This window comes from Pongo abelii, chromosome 4 (genome assembly GCF_028885655.2).
Source record: "Pongo abelii isolate AG06213 chromosome 4, NHGRI_mPonAbe1-v2.0_pri, whole genome shotgun sequence".
Classification (NCBI taxonomy): domain Eukaryota; kingdom Metazoa; phylum Chordata; class Mammalia; order Primates; family Hominidae; genus Pongo; species Pongo abelii.
The window spans coordinates 126,451,302-126,474,326 of record NC_071989.2 but is presented as its reverse complement, the minus strand read 5'-3'; positions in this window follow the sequence as shown (position 1 = coordinate 126,474,326).

Sequence of the window (23,025 nt, the reverse complement as noted above, 5' to 3'; positions counted from 1 at the left end):
TATACGTTGGATTATACTCCAGTAAAATTCTTCAAATGTCTGTTACATACACTGTATGATTCTGGAAACTACTTGCTTTGAACATGACTTTGAGTTCTTGTATTTTTTTTTTTCAATCATGAACACTCTACTCATCTGTTAAAACATTTGGCTTTTATTATAATTATTTTGTCTGTGGAGAAAACCTACTTTGTTTCTCAAAGGCAAAATTGTGCTTTTTTTTTTTTTTTTTTTACTGCTTCAAGTATATCCTGTCATACGTGCTAAGTATTAAATTCAAAAGGAACATACACTTTTAGAATCAAGTAGAGTTTTAGTTGTAGTCTGTTGGAACTGTTGTACCAAGACAAAATTTATTTGTATAAAAGTCTTTTATGTAAGGACAATATGTTCTCAAAGTGTCTGACTGTGTTTTCCCCCAATTTTAAAATTATACTTGTTCATTTTAAATGTGTAGATGTATGTGACATTACCTTACCCTGTAGAAATAACACTATTAATTTTTTGAAATATTGACTTTTTTATCTTTTGCCATGCACATAGCAGCATAAAAGTTATGGTCCCAAATTAATACAAATTACTTATAACACAACTTAAAATGGGTCATTTTTTATGCGGCCAAATTTTATTCTACTTTTCCAAATATCTAGATTTCTAGTTACAAAAGACAATTTCTGGTAGAAATTTTAATTCCTGCTTGACTGTTCAGGGATAAAAATTGATACACTTTATTTGCCTTTTACTTGTATTTTCTCACTTGAACTGACTAGTTGTGGCTTACTAGGGGTTGAGCAGAGAGAAGAGAAGACTCCGAATGTCACATAAGTCAATTCACTGCTGTTTAGAGGCCAGAAACTGGGGGGATGGAGGACAGATGTTAGACACCAATTGAACAGTTTAATATAAAAGTAGGTGACAGCATTAAAAAAAAACAAGAGAAGTAATGTCTGTAATGTATCTGCATTTTTTCTAAATTGGACAATCACTTTACATCCCTGATATACCAATAAAATACCAACCATATTGTAATTGAAAGCAATATAGTTAACCATGTTAAAAACGTAGTCTTGAATCCAAATTTGTTCAATATTTATATTATAGCTTTCCTGGAACAAGTTGTACTTATGGAGTACTTATGGAGGTTTGATTTTTCTTCACCAGGGTGCTTATTTCTTGTTCACAATATTCTAGATTCTATTCCCATATTCCTTGTATATCAGTGTATTTTTAAAGTATTTCAGTGCATATCACCTTACCTGGATTTCTACCATTATCTAAAAGGAGCTTTACCTTCCTTTTGGAATCAAACAGGTGGATCTGTATTTAAAGCATCACAAGAAGGAGATTATTACCTTTGTCTGTTGCTTAGAAATCCATAGAGCCCAACATGACCCAAAGAAAATAAAACCTAGAGAGGATGGCATAACACTAGACAAGGAACTTATTGAGGGAATAAGACAGCATCTTTCTGTTGTCCCTAGTGGATGAATACACTATTCATGCTTTCATGCTTTTCTGTGTTGGGTAGAGTAACCTTTTCAGTTTGCTACCCTGAGTTGCTAAACTGTCAGCTTGGCATAAAGTAAGTACATGTAGGAAAATTCATTTGATTGGTCACAAACAAGACCAATTCTTTCAATGTCTATGGTCAGTAGGAAGCTCAGAAATGAAGACTGCAATTAAATTTATAATATTCAAATCTGTTTCATTGTCTCGTGGTAGAAACATCTCCTTGCTGCCTGCTGGGCAATCTTCCCAGTTCCTCTGCTTGATTTTCAAATGGCTAAAGCTAGGAATGATTTTGCTTTGACAATCAGCTAATGAGCCCTTGAATCATCTTTCCAGCCAGCTGCCTTACACTCAGTGGAAGTGATCAAAATACCTAAAGAAGATTCACTTATCCAAAGGGTCTTAAGATTTCTACTTTATGTAGGTTACTTTGAAATGGATATGGCTGTTCCCTAGTCTCTACTTCCATATAGCGTCTCCAAATAGGTAGTAAACTCCCTTTAAATTTCTATGTCTTATTTTATGCATCCCTCACAATTCAGTGAATTCCTGCAAAATGAACACATGCATTTATTAAGGAGTTCTTAGTTAAAGAAGAGATCTATAAATTAAGATGCATGGTGTTCATCTGGAAAAGCACAAGAAGCCATTCCTAAAGGAATACTGGAGCAAAGATAGGAAGCCAGAAAAGTCTGGAGTACCTTCAAGTAACAAAACGTAGACCATTTTGACTAATGGTAGAAGTTGTTCAGGGAAAAAAAGAAGACTGAAGGCTTTGGTTTACTGTATATTTGCACAGTTTCTGTTTTAACTTTATTATTTTGTAAAATTTTCCTGTATTGGCTTTTACATTTTACCATTGCTACCAGAATATTAAAAATAGATATTACACAAATGAAGCCCACATAAGCCTAGAGTCCATGTGGTCTAATGTTAGTATGGAGCCAAAGTAATAGCAGTTCAGTAAGCAAAACGAAATGCATGTATTTCATTATATATGCATGTATTTCATTATATATATATATATAATACATTATAAATGCATGTATTTCATTATATATGTATTTCATTATATATGCATGTATTTCATTATATATATATTATACATTATAAATGCATGTATTTCATTATAAATACATTATAAATGCATGTATTTCATTATATATATATATATATCTCTCTCCAAAGTATGGCAACATCTATTTTAAAAAACAACAGATTATTACATTAATGCTCAAAGCTACTACTTAAAATTTATACAGAATTTATTGCAGACACTCTTAGAGTAGGAAAAGAATTCCTTCTCGCCCTCACGTTGCCTCCTAAGCCGAGCCAATAGAGCTGCTATCTCCCTCCCAAGCCCCTAACCTTTGCTTTTTATTATGTAGATCTTCTTAACCTCTGGATATTAAGGCTTCCTTTTTCCCTTGCATTTCTTGAATCTGTTCCAGCAAAAGTATCCTTACTGCTTAGCAGGGGAAAGGCAGAAAAAGCAATCACTTTTGTGTTCTCTCTTGCCACACAAACAATTGCTAATTAAGAACAACATGGTATAATGGAAAAAAAAGTGATATTTGATATCAGCAAACCAGAGCTCAAGCCAGAATTCTAATACTAGCTGGGTTAACTTGGGCAAATAAATTAATCACTAATAACTGAGCTTCTCATCTTTTAAATGGGGATGATAATTATATTAATTTCTTAATGAGGAGTGTATATGTGTGTATGTGAGTGTGTGTGTGTGTGTTTAACTGCAAGAGCTATATGAAAGTTATTAGTGATTTCTCATGCAGGAAGAAAATTATGTTCTCATTTTCCTATTCTCACATTTCCAGTGTTTTCTGTAGCACTCCTACTCAGCCCTGGAAGAATAAAGGAGGGCTCAGAACTGCCTGAACATTTCCCTTTTCCAGCCCCTCTCTAATACTTTGCTCTTTGCTTCCCTTTTCTTGTCCAAGGCATGTCACCTAATTTAATGCCTATTTTTCTTCTTTGTAATACTGTCTTTATATCTTCTCTTGAGATGTCTTCACATCTTCTTTTGAGATGTCTTCACATTGTCTCTTTTATGTTAGAGACTATTTTATTTATAAGCATATTTTACCCCTGAAAACTTAACCTGATACTGTTGCTTTTCCTTCAGCATAATCTAACATAGTTTAAATCAAAGATTTGTTAAAAACAAAACCAATGCAAAACAAAACAAAAAAACAGAAAAATCTATGAGCTTCTCTTATAAAAAATACTACCAGAAGTGCTTGGAATATACAATTTACTGCTTTCCATCCATTGCATGGTGAAGGGCCATTTAGGCATGAAGAATTATGTTTTAAAGTGACATGGTATACCCTCATGCCCTCTGACATCCATATTAACAAGGTCAAAAATCAAACTAGTAGCCAGGCAATGCTCATAACAGGGCTAAAAGTGATTTGGTCTCTGACCTTATGCATTAATTGTTATTAACTGTCTTAGTCATAGTTTTAGTTATGATATTTCTCAAGGAAGATCAATTTTGAGTCAATAAAATGGCTAAATCCATAACTTTGATGTCATTATTCTTTAGTAATTGATATTCTAATTTATGCACTACTTTAGTTAAGGAAATTAACTGATGAGTCGATTTGTTTTAGACAAATAATTGTAATAAAGCACAGATGTGTAGCAAGACTTTTGAATTGAAAAGAATATTACTTCACTTCATCTCCTTTAGAGACTTGGCATTTTATTAACATTGTAAATGCAAAATCCTATCAATGAGATTACCAAGATATAAGCCACATTAAGTGAATGGTAGCTGCTGACTAGGTCTTGGGGACCTATGCATTAGGCACATGGAGAATAGCAAAGCAGAGTCATTCACCGAGCCTCATTTCTTCTCATAATTTGTGGAATGGCTTTTTTTAGGCTGTCTGCAGATGGGATGTGATTGGCAGGGCAAGAGGACAGGGAGCTGCATGAAGCTCTTATCTGCCTGCTAAGACAGTTCTCAGCTTGATGGTAATTCTCTTCTGAAAATATGCCTGACTTCTATCCACATAATGAGAATGCTGTGGCTTTCAGGACTGGCTGTCAGGGGTATTGGTGGGGAAGTCCCAGACATTCATAACACTTTTTATTTCATTAACCTACTGCAAAGTGGTCACTACACTGAATGTGTATTTCAGTTGGGATATTCCTGGTATAATTCTGGAAATAGTCTTTATGCTACCATACTATTTCATTCCTTCCCCAAATCATTGACTTTGGAGTCAGTATGACTTGTTTTCTAGATCAACCTCTTAATAGTTGTGTGCCCTAGGAGATACTGCTTAAAGTCTCTGAGCCCAGTTTACTTATTTTTTAAAATAGCACTCTTACCTACTTGGTGTTACTATATTAGTCTGTTCTCTGCTATGAAGATACTACCTGAGACTGGGGAGCTTACAAAGAAGGGAGGTTTAATTGACTTTGTTTTGCATGGCTGGGGAGGCCTCAGGAAACTTACAATCATGGTGGAAGGGGAAGAAGGCATGTCTTACATGGCAGCAGGCAAGAGAGAGCGTGTGAAGGAGGAGCTGTCAAACACTTATAAAACTATCAGATCTCTTAAGAACTCACTATCATGAGTGATATCATTATGAGGGGGAACTGCCCCATAATCCAATTGCCTCTCTCTGGGTCCCTCCCTCTGGGGATTATGGGGATTGCCATTTAAGATGAGATTTGGGTGGCGACACAGCCAAACTATCTCTCTCTCTCTTTCTCTGTGTGTGTGTGTATTTATGTATGTTAAATAAGATAACAAGTCTAAATTAGAGCCTGACATGCAGGAGGTTTCAATATGTGCAGTCCTTTTCCACTTCTAATGGATCTCATCTTTAGTGAGTGGTTTGATTGGACCCTGCAAAACTGTTTATAACTCATTTGCTATAAGCAGAGTGTATTTTCTAGGATACAGCATCATGAATAAGAGGATATCTGAATCAACGATTACTTATACAAGATTAGAAAGGGACAGACTCAGAGCTGAGAGGAAATAGATTAATTTCAGCTTCAATTTCTCTAAGTGTATTGGTGTGACATAGTACAAATGGGCTACCAAAGCTAAAAATTAAGTATTTGTGTTGAGAGACAGATTTTAAACTGCATCTTTCTCTGTCTCATTAGATGACATCTCCTTCTGCACACCCTACCAAAGTCAGTTTTGGTTCTGGATGTTTGGCTGACTTTGTTTTTTGGGGGCTGAGATTCTCTCTTTAATGAGGAGCATTTAAGAATCTGAAGTGAGATATAGAGAGCTAAAATATCTCAAAGAAGAGTGATGAAAATGAAGAATAAGTAGATCTATAAAGACATGCTAAAGAAATTCCAATTATTGAATCCCAAGTTTGAGGGTGATAGGAAGATGTAATAAGCTCACAACAGATGATACATACGTGCCAGTATGTGTGTACATGTTTGTGATTCCACTTCAAGGGAAAGGGAAAGAGGCTTCATTTCAATACTAACAATAGGTTGGATGATGCAACTTTAAGATGTATTCTTGTCTGTAATGGTTGGCAGATACTGGAATTCAGCTAATAAATGAGAGATTTTCTGTGAAAATTATTTTTCAAAAAAATTATGTTCACCTGTCCCATCACCACCAGCACTTCAAAGGCATGCAGTGAGGCCAGTAGCCCTGTGCCTGCCAGTGTGCCACCCTTGCCTCCACCACCACCACCTGTGTAAGCAAGCAGGAATGCGGCAGCTATATCCCATTGGTACCCAACCCCAGCTGACATGCGTACCCCGCTGAGCTGCCACTACTCACACACCAAAGAGCATGAATCCCGACCCCAACAAAGTGCTTTGCTTTGGCACCACTCATCAGAGTGCCAGGGCCAGCGGTCTGGGAACACCTCGCTGCCTGCTTCCCTTTCGCTGCAGGCTGCCCCAGTGCAGCAGGTACTTAATCTTGAGGTGCTAAAGAACAAAGCCAGGGGCTCAATACCAACCACCCAGAGTTAAAGAGTACAGCCTAGGATTGCAGAGCTGAGCTTTGCCCCTCTAAAATCTTCCAGAAACAAAGCCAGTTGACTGAACCCACCTTATACCACAATAAAACACCAAGGGCTTAAAAAAAAGATAAAAGCAAAAAAAAAAAAAAAACCAAAAACAACAACAACAAAAACCATCCAAAGGACAAAAGGACAGCAACTTCAAAGACTGAAGGAACATCAGTCCACACAGATGAGAGAGAACAAGGGCAAGAACCCTAGCAACTCAAAAAGCCAGAGTGTCTTCTTACTTCCAAACAACTACACTAGTTCCCCAGCAATGATGGTTCTTAGCCTGGCTGAAATGGTTGAAATGAGAGAAACAGAACTCACAGTATGGATAGAAATGAAGATCCTTGAGATTCAGGAGAAATTCAGAACCCTATCCAAAGATTATCAGGAATAGAAGAAAACGATACAGGAGATGAAAGACAAAATAGCCATTTTAAGAAAGAGCCAAACTGATCTGATAGAGCTGAAACACTCATTTCAAGAATTTTGGAATACAATCTCAAGTAGTAAGAGCAGAATCACCCAAGCTGAGGAAAGAATCTCAGAACTTGAAGACCGGTTCTCTGAAATAACTCAGACAAAAATAAAGTAAAAAGATGAAAGAAGAATGAATAAAACCTCCAAATCTATGTCTCATTAACATCCCTGAAAGACAGGGAGGGAAAGCAAGCAACTTGAAAAACATATTTTAGGATATTGTCCGTAAAAATTTCCCCAACTTCATTAGAGAAGACAGCATTCAAATTTAGGAAATGCAGAGAACCCCCTGAGATATTAGACAGGACGACCATCCCCAAGACACATAGTCATCAGATTCTCCAAGGTTGAAATGAAAGAAAAAAATGTTCACGGCAGCTAGAGAAAAGGAGGAGGTCACTCACAAAGAGGGCCCCATCAGGCTAACAGTGGACCATTCAGCAGAAACTTTCAAGACAGAAAAGATTGGAGAGCCTATATTGAGCATACTTAAAGAAAAGAAATTACAACCAAGAATTTCTTATTCAGCCAAAGTAAGCTTCATAAGCAAAGAAGAAATAAAATTAATTTCAGACAAGCAAATACTAAGAGAATTTCCTACCAGACCTGTCTTATAAGAGGTCCTGTAGGGACTGCTAAATATAGAAATGAAAGACCAATACCAGTCACCACAAAAACGCACTCAAGTACATAGACCAATGACACTATAAAGCAACCACACAAGCAGGTCTGCATAATTATCAGCTAACAACAAAATGGCAGGGTCAAATCTGCACATATCAATATTAACCTTGAATGTAAATGGGCTAAATACCCCAGTTAAAAAACACAGAGTGGGAAGCTGGATAAAGAAACAAGACCCAATGGTATACTATCTTTGAGAGATCCATTTCATATGCAATGAGTTCCATAGGTTCACAGTAAAAGGATGGAGAGAAGTCTAAGCAAATAGAAAACAAAAAGCCAGATTTGTTATTCTAATTTCACACAAAACAGATTTCAAGCCAACTAAGATCAAAAAAGACAAATAAGTGCATTACGTATTGGGAAATGATTCAGTTCAACAAGAAGACCTAACTATTCAAATATATGTGTATCCAACACAGGAGCACCCAGATTTATAAAGCTAGTTCTTAGAGGCCTATGTAAAGTTTTAGATAACCATGCAATAATAGTGGGAGACTTCAACACCATACTGACAATATTAGACAGATCATCGAGGCAGAAAACTAACAAAGATATTCAGAACGTGAATTTGACACTTGATCAAATGAACGTAATATGTATCTATAGAACTCTTAACAGAATGTACATTGTTCTCTTCTGCACATGACATATACTCTAAAATCAACCTTATTATTGGTCATAAAACAATCCTTAGCAAATTCAAATAAAACAAAATCATACCAACCACCCCCTGAGATCACAGTGCAATAAAAGTAGAAATAAATACTAAGAACATTGCTCAAAACCTTACAATTATGTAGAAATTAAGCTACCTGTTCCTGAATATCTTTTGGGTAAACAATGAAATTGAGGCAGAAATAAAAAAATTCTTTGAAATTAGTGAGAACAAAGATACAACATACCAGAATCTCTGGGATACAAGTAAAGCAGTGTTAAGAATGAAGTTTATAATGCTAAATAGCCTCATCAAAAATTAGATCTCAAATTAACATCACACTTAGAGGAACTAAAGAAACAAGCTCAAACTGACCCCACAGCTAGCAAAAGACAAGAAACAAGCAGTTAGAGCTGAACTGAAGGAAATCGAGAAACAAAAAACCGTACAAAAGATCCATAAGTCCGATACTTCTCTGAAAGAATGCATAAGGTAAATAGACTGCTAGCTAGACTAATAAAGAAAAAGAGAAGATCCCAATAAACACAGTCAGAAATGACAAAGGAGACATTACCATCGACCTCAGAGAAATAGAAAAACCCTCCAAAACTGCTATGAACACCTCCATGTACAGAAGCTAGAAATCCTACAAAAAATAGATAAATTCCTAGAAATATAAAACCTTCCAAAATTGAACCAGGAAAAAGTTGAATTCTTGAACAGACCAATAGTGAGTTCTGAAAAATGAATCAGTAATAAAAAACCCTACCAACCAAAAAAAGCCCAGGACCCGGCAAATTTACAGCTGAATTCTAGCAGACATACAAAGAAGAGTTGGTACAATTTTTACTGAAACTATTCCAAAAATTTAGCAGGAACTTCTCCCTAACTCATTCTTTAAGGCCAGCATCTTCCCGATACCAAAATCTGTCAGAGGTACAACTAAAAAAAAAAAACTAAAGGTCAACATTCTTTATGAACATAGATGTAAAAATCCTCAACAAAATGCTTGCAAACCAAATTCAGGAGCACATAAAAAAACTAATCTGTCACAATCAAGTAGACTTTATTCCTGGGATGCAAGGTTGGTTGAACATACACAGATCAATAAATGTGATTCATTGTATAAACAGAACTAAAACAAAAACCAAATGATTATCTCAATAGAAGCAGAAAAGGCTTTTGATGAAATTCAACATCTTTTGTATAAAAATAAATTAGGCCTTGAAGGGAAACACTTCAAAATAATAAGTGTCATCTATGGCAAGCCCGCAGCAACATCATACTAAACAGGCAAAAGCTGGAAACATTCCCCTTCCAGAACAAGATGAGGATGCCCTCTCTCACCATTCCTTTTCAGCGTAGTACTGGATGTTGAAGCCAGAGTGATCAGGCAAGAGAAAGAAATGAAAGGCATCCAAGTAGGAAGAGAGGGAGTCAAACTATCTCTGCAGACAATATGATTCTATATCAAGAAAACCCCATAGTCTCTGCCCCAAAGCTCCTTGATCTGATAAACAACTTCAGCAGTTTCAAGATACAAAATTAATATGAAAAATCAGTAGCACTTCTATACACAAACAATATCCAAGCTGAGAGCCGAAACAAGATCACAATTCCATTCACAATTGCCACGAAAAAGAATAAAATACCTAGGAGTACAGCTAGCCATGGAGGTGAAAGATCTCTACAATGAGAATGAGATTTGTAGGGATGTCTCAGTACAATCTTTCACTGCTCAAAGAAATCAGAGACGACAAATAATGGAAAAACATTCTATGCTCATGGATAGGAAAAAATCAACATTGTTAAAATGGCCATACTGCCCAAAGCAATTTACATATTCAGTGCTATTCCTAGGAAACTACCAATGACATTCTTCACAGAATTATAAAAAAAAAAACTATTTTAAAATTCGTGAAACAAACAGAGCCAAAATAGGCAAGGCAATCCTAAGCAAAAAGAACAACGTGAAGGTATCATACTACCTAACTTCAAAATATACTACAAGGGTACAGTAACCCAAATTGCATGGTACTGGTACAAAAATAGACACATAAACTCATGGAAAATAGTAACCCAGACATAAGGCCACACACCTACAACTATCTAATCTTCAGCAAAGTCAACACAAACAAGCAACAGGGAAAGGATTCCCTATTCAATAAATGGTGCTGGGATGATTGGCTAGCCATACACAGATGATTGAAACTGGACCCCTTCCTTAAACCATATAAAAAAACAATGCAAGATGGATTAAAGACTTAAATGTAAAACCTAAAACTATAAAAACCCTGGAAGGCAACCTAGGAAATACCATTCTAGACATAGGACCTGGCAAAGATTTCATGATAAAGATGGCAAAAGTAATTGCAACAAAAATAGAAATTGACAAATGGGATCTAATTAAACTAATGAGCTTCTGCACAGCAAAATAAACTGTCAACAGAGTAAAGAGATAACGTACAGAAAGGGAGACCATATTTGCAAACTGTGCATCCAACAAAGGTCTAATCTCCAGAATCTGTCAGGAACTTAAATCTACAAACAAAAAACATTCCCATTACAAAATGGGCAAAGGAAGGGATAGACACTTCAAAAGAAGGCATATAAGCAGCCAATAGGTGTATGAAGAAATGCCCAACATCACTAATCATTAGAGAAATGCAAACCAAAAACTATGAGATACTATCTCATACAAGTCAGAAGGGCTATTATTAAAAAGTCATATAAACAATAGATGCTGGTGAGCTTGTGGAGTAAAGGGAATGCTTATACACTGCTGGTGGGAATATAAATTACTTCAGCCATCGTGAGAGGCAGTTTGGCGATTTCTCAGAGAATGTAACAAAACTACCATTCAACCCAGAAATCCCATTATTGGCTATATACGCAAAGGAATATAAATCATTCTGTCATAAAAACATATGCGTATGTATGTTCAGTTGCAGCAGTATTTACAATAACAAAGACATGGAATCAACCTAAATGCCCATCAACGGTAGAATAGATAAGAAAAATGTGGTACATATGTACTATTTCATGGTATCATGAAATAGCACATAGCCACAAAAAAGAACAAGATCATGTCCTTTGCAGCAACACAGTTGGTGCTGGAGGTCATTATCCTGAGTAAATTAGCACAGGAACAGAAAACCAAATATTGCATATTCTCACTTATAAGTGGGAGCTAAACGTTGTGTATACATGGACACAAAGATGAGAACAATAGATACCAGAAGGGCAGAGGCTGGGAAGATAGTGAGGATCAAAAACCTACCTATCTGGTACTACGCTTATTACCTACATGGTGAAATAATTTGTACACCAAACCCCCACAACATACAATTTATCCATATTACAAACCTCCACATGTATCCTGAACCTAAAATAAAGGTTAAAAAAATAGAATTTTGTTGAAAAGAAGGCTTACAATTTTTCTGAAGTGCACAGAGTATCTTGCTAAGTGTTAAAAAAAATTTGGCTATTTTCCTCCACTATGATCTGTGGAAGAACCATTTCAGTACATATTTCAAACTGTACCTTGCTTTCAACTAATTAAATTGCTTATAGTTTTTTTTTTTTAAGATTTCATTTGATAAAAGCACTGTCCTGATAAAAGTGTTTAAAACTTGCTGATCTCATAGGAGATGGAAACGATGTTCCTACCATTGGCTAAAGGAAATGAAAACTGCAGCTGCTCTTGATGCTGTCCACGTCAGCTCTTCACCACAGTCGTATGAAGTTGGCATTATTATTCCCATTTTCTAGATGAGAAAATTGAAGCTCATAGAAATTAGATTATTTACCCAAGCTGGCGCCTGCTGCTTTGAAAGCCTGTTTTGGCTCCGTAGCTCTATGCAGCCTCCATGCTCGTCTTGAGCATGAGTGACTGGAGGCACGAAGGCAGGGGCTGCCTTTATTTTCCCTGAGGACACAGTGGTGTATGTAGAATAGAGAACATGTTTAGAGGGCAGATTTGAAGAACTGACTTTCTCTTACACTTTCCTATTTATTTTCAAAGACTGTCTCGTGGCAGTGATACTTTAATCAGAAATTGATCTTTCAGAAATGAACATAAACATTCAAATATTTTTGAACATTGGAGAATTTAGTAAAGTAGAATTTATGCTGATTTGTTTCTTTCATTTTATTATTTATTCAGTGGTTTAGTCTTCATTTTATGAAATGATAAATAACTGTTATTGTTAAAATATGATCACTGTCTCTTCTTTCTGTTTTGTTTGTTTGTTTGGTTTGGTTTTTTTTGTTTGTTTGTTTTTGAGGCAGGGTCCCACTCTGTCACCCAGGCTGGCTTGCAGTGGTGTGAACATGGCTCACTGCAGCCTCAACCTCCTGGGCTCAAGCAAATCCCCCATCTCAGCCTTCCGAGTAGCTGGGACTACAGGCATACACAACCACACCTGGCTAATTTTTTTCATAGTATTATTGTTTGTAGAGACAAGGTCTCACTTTGTTGCCCAGGCTGTTCTCAAACTCTTGGCTCAAACAATTCTTCCACCTCTGGCCTCCCAAATTGTTGGGACTGCAGGTGTGAGCCACCATGCCCAGCACTGTTCTTTGTTAATCTTTCAAATCTTATATTTTCAGATAGAGATTTTTTAATCTTAGAAACATTCCACCACTAAATTAAGCAGCTTGAGGACACTTTAAGGTGCCATTATTATTGGGAAAGTAAAGGAGACAATGGAGAAAAAAAAACAATAAAGAAAGAAAGAAGCATAAAAAAGAAAAAAAAAATCTGTGGTAGTGAGACTTGGTGTCCGAGGTAAGAAACCCCTCTGATTCCATGCAATATTTTAGAAGGGAAGCCTCTTCAATTCATGGCATTAACTCAGACTAATCCATGGCTTTGCGTGAATTCTCTTCTTGATCTTGGGAAACAAATATGTATATAAAATGTGACCATTGTTATATACCAAGATAAAATTTCAGAACAAAATTAATCTGTAGTAAAATATTTTTGCATGTTTTATTTCTTAAGCATACAATGAGGTAAAAATTTATTTCTAGAGTTATTTTCAAAGAAAATTAGTGCTTTATACATAGAATATATAAACTCAAATGCCCAATAATAGTGCAATGGATAAATATGTTATTATACAGTGGAATATTTATTATGCTGTGGAATATCACACCACAATTAGAATGAAGCTCTATATCTACAACAAAAGAATGAATCTCGCAAATGTAATGTTGAGCAAACAAAGCTAGATACTAACGAGTACACAGTGTACAAATGTGTATGGTATACACTTCCATTTATACAAGGTCAAAACCTGGCAAAACTAATTTTTGGCTGTCAGCAATCAGCATAGGAATTTGCCTTAGGAGAAGAATAGTGAATAGTAGGAGGCACAAAGAGAGTTTCTGAAGTGTTGGTAATGTTCTGATCCTTGATTTGGGTGCTTTTTATATGGATGTGTTCAGTTTGTGGTAGTTCATTGTGTTGTGCAGTTAGAAATTTTGCATGTTTCTGTATCTATGGTTCTTCAATTAAATATTCACTATTAGTCAAATCTAAACAAAGCGAACCACTAAATATGTGAGAAACTAACTGATGGCAAGTTTAGGCACCAAAAATAGTCCTTATAAATTAGATAATCATGAAGACAAGAATTACTGTATTTCATTGATTTTATGATGCACTTATTTTAAATTTTATCATCTTTGAAATTAAAATAGATATAATTTATATTATCTCATAATTAAACAGTGCTCTCTTTAAATTGTATATACAATAATGATCACATAATATTAACATTGTACTAGATTTGATGAAATATGATATTAAAAGCTGTACTATATGATATAAACAAATACCTAAATAAATGGAAGATGGATACTTGTAGGGAGATGAATTGATTGTTTTCATTTAGAAAATACTAAGAAAAAGTTTTCTGGTTTGTGTTTATGACATTTGTTTGGAGTAATTAATATGCAAGCAAACCCCAACATATTTTAATAAGAAAAATGAAGAAAGATCTAATTTACCAAATTCCAAAATATATTCTAAATATGCAGAATTAAACTAGAATGGACAAATAAAATAGTGTCATCACAAACATATCCAAATACATATAAGAATACAGTTATATTAAAAGTGACATTTCAAATCGAGGTGGAAAGTTCAGAGGGAAAAAAGAAAATGAATGAAATATGGCTGGCCTTTCAATCTGTCACTTTTTGTCTATGTTTACAAGGATTATGCATGAGAGGCAAGAGATAACTGGGTTTTGGCTTGTGACAGACAAGACTGTCAACCTCCTTGCATCAAGAATAACTATCTTTCTCCTTAGGAAGTACTTGTGTTTGCCTGAAAACCATTATTGGTTCCTTTCACCTTGAGGTATATGAGAATATAAAACAGTCCAGCCTTAAATAAACATATTAATTCATCAACAGAGAAAAATCTCAACATGAAGAGTGACTTAAAAAGTAAAAAATATCTTCTAAGAGTCAGCTTACTACATGTGCTATGTGTTACAATCCAAAACATTTGAAAGGATTTTCCTCCCACTCTAAGTGCTGGAATTAACTGATACTCTAAAATAAATGTGATGAAGGAAGGGGGGTTACTTTGGCTTTTAAAAAACATGTAATTTGTTAAAGGAAAACGATAGGAAAGTCCATTTCCAAAAGAAACTATTTCTTATTAATGGAGTATATAAAACTCATAGGACATTGCACTGACTGCTGTCTTGTCAGTTGAAAAAAAAGTTAGGTCAGGAGGAAAAAAAAATAAAAAATTTCAATTACATTTATAGCAGTAGCTGAAGGGGAACAAAATCAATGAAAGGAGCATACTTATTAGAGACCAGCAGTTGCCATAAAACTGAAACTAAATCACAGTGACTGTGTCTGAACTACAGATAAATTGCTTTGAATTCAGAATGGGAGCCTGGAGAAATAATGGAAATGATATTGCAGTTGGTTGAAAAAAAAGAAGGTGAGAACTTTTCATATCCATTGCTTCTCTAGAGCTTGTAGATATTGTCAGGATCAAACACTGATTTGTTACTTATGTATTTATTTTTTTAATAGAGGCGATTGTCTTGTTTCTCCAGCATGTAATTCCACTTTCTGTGTTGCACTGGCATCCAAAGGATAGAGAATTATGATGCTGAGACGTTCAGAGGGGAAGCACATCTTGCTGGGAACCCAAAGCAAGGTGACTCTTGTGAAGAAATCTGTTCTCTCTGAAGAGAGGCAGGATGAAAAAGGAGAGGGTGAAAGGCCAGCCAGCCCTGCCCTGCTCTCTCAGTAGAGACACAAGTCATCTTGGCCCAGAGGTCTTTCCTAAGCTTGGTTCTGGTGTCAAGAGGTGTGAGACTTTTTTTTCCAACTGTGGTGTTTCCCCGTTTTCCTGAGTTGTGTGCGTTTTCTGGCTTGCTGCATATGCCTACGGTGAGCTTCCAAGCAAATGGCAATGAACGGCTGTCTTTGCTTTTATTGAACACGAACAGCTTATCAGAACTAACAGGACAGCACCAGGGATTTTTTCACAACAAACAATGCTATATAAAGTGTTAACAAATCACTGAGATTGTCATGCTACTGTATATAAATATTATACCAATGTAGAATGAGCATTATTAGAGAGCTTTTTGACCTTCATGATCCCTCAGAAAACCTCCTTGGATACTGGGCATTTTACAATTTTGCTTCATTAATGGTTCACTTAGTTTACTGTTTTTTAAGAGGAGAAAATAGATAGAATACTAAGTAGAGGAACAAGTCAGAACAAGGGGATGTTATGTTTATTTTTCTAGATTAGATAGAAGAGACTTAAACATGTTCATCTGCAAAGGAGAAAGACTCATCACAGAGGTTGAAGGCACACAAAGACGTGATGATTAGTTAATAGAGCAAGATCTTTGAGGAGATGGGAGAGGGCAGTATCTGAAACATGATGGAGGAGACCAAGGGGATCACCTTGAAAGGGGACCAACCAGACACCAGGAGGGGATGAATGCAAGGAAAAGAAGCAGCAGCTGAGGAAATTCTTACAAGATGGACCTGCTTTTCTTAGTGAAAAAAGAATCAAGGCTATTTGCCAAGGGTGGGAAATTGGGAAGTAAATGACTTGAGAAGAAGAGGAAACATTTGGAATAAAGAACAGAGAGGAATTCACAACAAGATCATGAGTTTATTTAAAGTCTGGGCTAGGTAGGAGATCATGCATTTCGAATGGCATCATTATATCCTACTGTGTGATTTTTTTTTTTCCCCTTATCAGAGTTAAGTCAGGGTGTAAAAGAGAAACTGAAGGGTTGGCTTGATTTATAACCATGTAAGCTTCATGGGACAGTGGTTTTATTTACAGCTGTAGCCCCAGTGCACAGCATAGCACTTATACAAAGAAAGCGTTGACTATATATTTATTGTTTGATTAAATAAATGAATAGAACCAAAAGAAGACCAAGAAAATTGAGGGTAATTTGAGTAACTATGGTGTTTTAGCATGGGATACAGGCAGAACAAGAAATGAAAGGTGATATCTGGTAGGCTAGGAGAAAATGTAATGGCACAGAGGCATGAGTATTCAAAAATAAAAATATATATTAAAGGTAAGAGAGTGAGAGTCATATAAGGATAGGAGTTTGTAGTCTAAGAGTAGGATAATGGAATTTAAGATTTAAAAAATGATGCATATGCCTATGGTGGGCTTCCAAGCAAAGGGTTTTATTCAATGTATTTTATCTTTTAATTAATTTATACATATCTTGTCTCCTCCACTAACTTATGAGTTCTTTGAAGAGAGAGACCCTTTCTTTTATTTCTTGGTAACTTTCATAGAACCATAACACATAGCCAATAAATAATAAATAAATGTATAAAATACACATATAAAATTAAGCCTCAGCTTCATAGCTGACTTTCTTTTCAACCCCATGTAATTATCTTTGCACCATTGTACCTCAGTTTTATTGCCAGTTAAATGGGTAAGGTACTATTTTTCATCCATGTATTGTGTAAGGAATGGTTCAATAACAGTGGTAAATAACTCTAAGTTTCTAGCATTTTTATTTTAATACTTAAATATGAAAACTCCAAATTTATTTCTTGAGTATCCTTGATCTCAACCAACGTATTTCATATTTTTGTATCACTTTCAAATATGCAGTTTCTTGGATCCTATTTTGGAAAAGACTGTAGAAATATGTTTATGATTTCTATAAGTAAATTAGATTTCATTGAATGCTTATTGTGCTATTGGGTGTGTAGGAGGTGCCAACAAGAGAATAGCATTTAGAAGTAGTAGCTATGGGCCAGGTGTGGTGTCTCATGCCTATAATCTCAGCACTTTGTGAGGCCAAGGTGGGTGGATCACCCAAGGTCAGGAGTTTGAGATCAGCCTGACCAATATGGTGAAACCCCGTCTCTACTAAAAATATGAAAATTAGCCAGGCGTGGTGGTGTGCACCTGTAGTCCCAGCTACTTGGGAGGCTGAGACAGGTGAATTGCTTGAACCCAGGAGGCAGAGGTTGCAGTGAGTCAAGATTGTGCCACTGCACTCCAGCCTTAGTTATGATTTTTGAGCCAACACTAATAAATGAGAAATAGTAGTGAAATATATCTGGCAATGCATCGTTACATCCTAAATGACCTAGTGCATAGGAATTTCGGGAACTAGAATACAGAGATAGGGATTCATGGAGGAGGTGGGATTGTACTAAGTATTGAAGAATGAGTAGAATCTGAAAACTTGGGGAGAGCTAGTCAAAAACAAATAAGTTCTAACTTTACAACTTTCTTGCTCCTCTTAACAGTGAAGGTACATTGGAATTTTCAAATATGTTTTGTGGGTACTTTTTGGAGTATCTGTGGAGCCCAACAATGCCCATCTCTCACTTCCTTCAGGTATGTATGTGCCAGAGGCCCTCACCTTTCTGGTGTTAATTGATTTGACCAAGAATGGGCACCTGTACCAGACTGAGTGGAATTCTTTCTCCTGTATATTTGTGGTTAGGCTTGCAGGACTAAACCTTGGTTATAGGAACAGAGAATATGCAAATTCAGACCTTATGGATTTCCTTTTCAGAGAGAAAAAATGAGGTAGTTTTACAGAGAAAACGATGACAAGAGATCTTGGAACTTTGAGAAGAGGAAAGCAGCTGACTTGGTTTTTCAAGCTTCTTCTTTTTTTTTTTTTTTTTTTTTTTTTTTGAGCTTATCCTTTGCAAAGTCTGACTGAGTGTGCTGTCTTTGGAGTCCATGAAATACCCCTGTGTCATATAAAGCAGCCTCATTTTCATGCATGCTAACTAGGATGAGTTTCTCTTATGGTTAATAAGCAAACTTAACAAAGATAGGAGAAGCTAACGGGTTTTAGACACTGCATATTTGTTCTGATATAATGTGTAGGAATTGAAACTGAGATGACATTGCTCTACTAGGTAATCTTTTCTCATGCCTAGCAATTTGTCAAATGTTCTTTCTGCATTAATTGATATGGTTGTTTAATTTTCTTTGTAGCCTATTATTATGGTAGATTACATTTATTGATTTTCAAATATTGAATCAGCCTTGCATCCATGGAACAAAACTTACTTATTCATGAGGTATGATTCTTTTTATGTATTGCTGAGTTTTATATGCTAATATTTTATTGATGATTTTTGCATATATATTCATGAAGAATATTGGTCTTTGGTGTTCTCTTTTGATATTTTCTTTCTGTGTCTTTTTTTTGGTATCAGGGTAATATCAATTTCATAAAATGGATTGGGAAGTGTTTCCTCTTATTCTACTTTCTGGAAGATATTATGTAGAATTGGTGCTAATTTTTCTTTAAACATTTGGTAGAATTCTCTGAACATCTGGGCCTAGAGATTTCTTTCATGGAAATTTTAAAATTGTGAATTTAATTTCCTTAATGATTATAGGGATACTCAAATTATATATTTGATATTGAATCAATTTTCATAGTTATTATATGGTCATAGTTTATGACCAATATTGAGAAACTGATGTATTTTATCTAAGTTGTTAAATTTGTGTGTATAGACTTGTTCACAGCATTTTTTATTATCTTTTTGATGTCTGAAAGGTTTATACTGATATACTATTTTATAACTGATGTTAGTAATTTGCTCCTTCTAGTCTTATTCTTTGTCATCTTTAAGATGTTTGTCAATTTCATTGATCTTTTCAAAGAACCAGCTCTTTGTTTCATTAGTTTCCTCTATTAGTTTTCTTTTTCATTTATATATGCTCTTATTTTTGTTATTTCATTTATGTTGCTTTCTTTGGGTTTATTTTGCTCTTATTTGTTCTTAAGGTGAGATGTTAGCTTATTGATTTTAGGCTTTTGTTCTTTTCTAGTGTATGTATTTAGTGCTATAAATTTTCTTTTCAGTACTGCTTTAGCTGTGTCCCCAAAATTTTGACATGTATTTTAATTTTCATTATTTCAATGTAGTTTTTAAAAATTTATCTGAGTTTTTTTTTGACCTATAAGTTAATTTAGGATGGGTCTACGTTACTTGTTTACTTTCCAAGTGCTTGTAGATTCTTCTGTTATCATTTTATTATTCATGTCTAATTTGATTCCATTCAGGTTAAAGAACACACTCTGCATTATTCCAATTCTTTTATTTACTTGAGGCTTGCTTCACAACCCAGGTTATAGCCTATCTTGGCATATGGTCTATGGGCACTTGAAAAGAATGTATATTGTATTGCTTTGTGGAGCATTCTGTAAACACTGATTAGATACTATTTGTTGGTGGTGGTGTTGAATTCCTTTATATTTTTGAAGATTTTGTGTCTATTCGTTCTATAAATTGTTGAGAGAAGTATGTAGAGTCTTCAACTATAATTGTGAATTTTTGATGTTTCTTTTCAGTTCTGTCAGTTTTGCTTTGTAGATTTTGTAACTTTGTTGTTTGACTTATACACATTTAGAATTACTGTATTGTGTGTGTGTGAATTTACCCTTTTATCATTATGTAATGCCCCTTTTGTCTCTGGATTTTTTTTCCTCTTAGGTCTGTGTCATTTAATATAAATATGCTCTCCTGCTTTATGTTGATTGATGTTTGCATGATATAACTTTTTTTGGTCCTTTTACTTTTACTCTGCCTATATATATAAAGTGAGGTTTCTGTAGACAGTGGAAAGTTGTGTCATGTTTTTTAATCCACTTTGTCAATCTCTGTTTTTAATTTGGGTATTTAAACTATTTACATTTAATGTAATTATTGATATGTTAGGGTTTATGTTGCCATTTAATTTTTGTTTTGTGTTTGTCTTTTTGTTTCTCTGTTTACTTTCTCCAGCATTTCTGTGTGTTACAGAATATTTTTTAGAATTCCATTTTTATGTATTTATAGTACCTCTTTTTTTATTATACTTTAAGTTCTGGGGTACATGTGCAGAATGCGTATGTTTGTTACATAGGTATACACGTGCCATGGTGGTTTGCTCCACCCATCAACTTGTCATCTACATTATGTATTTCTTCTAATGCTATCCCTCCCCTAGCCCCCCACCCCCTGACAGGCCCTGGTGTATGATCTTTGCCTCTCTGTATCCATGTGTTCTCATTGTTCAACTACCACTTATGAGTGAGAACGTGTGGTGTTTGGTTTTCTGTTCTTGCTTTAGTTTGCTGAGAATGATGGTTTCCAGCATCATCCATGTCCCTGCAAAGGACATGAACTTATCTTTTTTATGGCTGCATAGTATTCCATGGTGTATATGTGTCACATTTTCTTTATCCAGTTTATCAATGATGGGCATTTGGGTTGGTTCCAAGTCTTTGCTATTGTGAGCAGTGCCGCAATAAACATACTTGTACATGTGTCTTTCTAGTAGAATGATTTATAATCCTTTGGGTATATACCCAATAATGGGATTGCTGGGTCAAATGGTATTTCTAGTTCTAGATCCTTGAGGAATTGCCATACTGCCTTCCACAATCGTTGAACTAATTTACACTCCCACCAACAGTGTAAAAGTGTTCCTATTTCTCCACATCCTCTCCAGCATCTGTTGTTTACTGACTTAAACAGATTTACAATAAAAAACAAACAACCACATCAAAAAGTGGGCAAAGGATATGAACAGACACTTATCAAAAGAAGACATTTATGTCACCAACAAACATGAAAAAAAGCTCATCATCACTGGTCATTAGAGAAATGCAAATTAAAACCACAATGAGATACCATCTCATGCCAGTTAGAATGGCCATCATTATAGTACCTCTTAATGTTTCTCTTTGTATAGTTTTTTTTTAAGTAATTACTAGTTATTATATATACTTACCATGAGTCTACTGGTGATGTCATGTTCCCAGTTTGTGTGAAGTATAGAGAGTTTACCTTCTTTGATGTCACCTTATCCTCTCCTATTTATGATATAATTGTTTTAAATATCTTATTTACATGTATTTAAAACTACATCAGATAGTAGTATACTTTCTGCTTCAATAGTAAATATAATTTAGAAAACCCAAGTGGAGAAGGAAAGTCTATTGTATTTACTTATATTTTTGCCTACTGTGTTCTTTCTGATATCCCAAAGTTCCTTCTATCACCATTTTTTCTGTTTACAATTTTTTTAGCCATTATTTTAGGGTAGGTATGCTGGCAATATGTTTGCTTAGTTTTCCTTCATCTGAAAATGTTAATTTCCCCTTTATTCCTAAAGAATATTTTTGCTCGATAAAATAATCAGTTGACAGTTTGTTTTATTTTTAATATCAGCACTTGAAAACTATTGTACCACTTCTGACCTCTATGGTTTCTATGAGAAATCCACTATTATTCAAATAGTTTTTCCCCATAGGTAAGGTTTTATTTTTCTCTGGCTGCTTTCAAAAATGAAACTATTTTTTATTGTCTAATTTTCCAAAGCTTAATTGTGGTGTATCTTGGCTTAGATTTCTTTGAATTTAGCCTATTTAGGATTTATGCAGTTTACTGATCTGTAGATTTGTCTCTTGCTAAATCTGAAAAGTTTTCAAGCATTATTTCTTTTGGTTTTTTTAACCCCAACTTTTTATCCTTTTGACTGCTAGATCTTTCAAGACCCACAGGTCCCTGAAACTCATTTTTGTCCCTAGTCAATTTCCTCTACATGGTTTGGACTGGGTAATTTTTATTGTTCTATTTTGCAGTTCACTGGCTCTTTCGTCCCTTCCATTCTGTGTTGAACTCTTCCACTAAGTTTTTTTATTTCAGTTCCTTACTTTCCAATTTTAAAATTTCTATTGGTTCTTTTTGGCTGATACTTTCTATTTCGTTGCTGAGGCTTCCTATTTTTTCCTTTGTTCCAAGTATATTGGTAATCACTTACTGAAGCATTTTATTTTATTATTATTATACTTTAAGTTTTAGGATACATGTGCACAATGTGCAGGTTAGTTACATATGTATACATGTGCCATGCTGGTGTGCTGCACCCATTAACTCGTCATTTAGCATTAGGTATATCTCCTAAAGCTATCCCTCCCCCCTCCCCTCACCCACAACAGTCCCCAGAGTGTGATGTTCCCCCTCCTGTGTCCATGTGTTGTCATTGTTCAATTCCCACCTATGAGTGAGAATATGCGCTGTTTGGTTTTTTTGTTCTTGTGATAGTTTACTGAGAATGATGATTTTCAATTTCATCCATGTCCCTACAAAGGACAT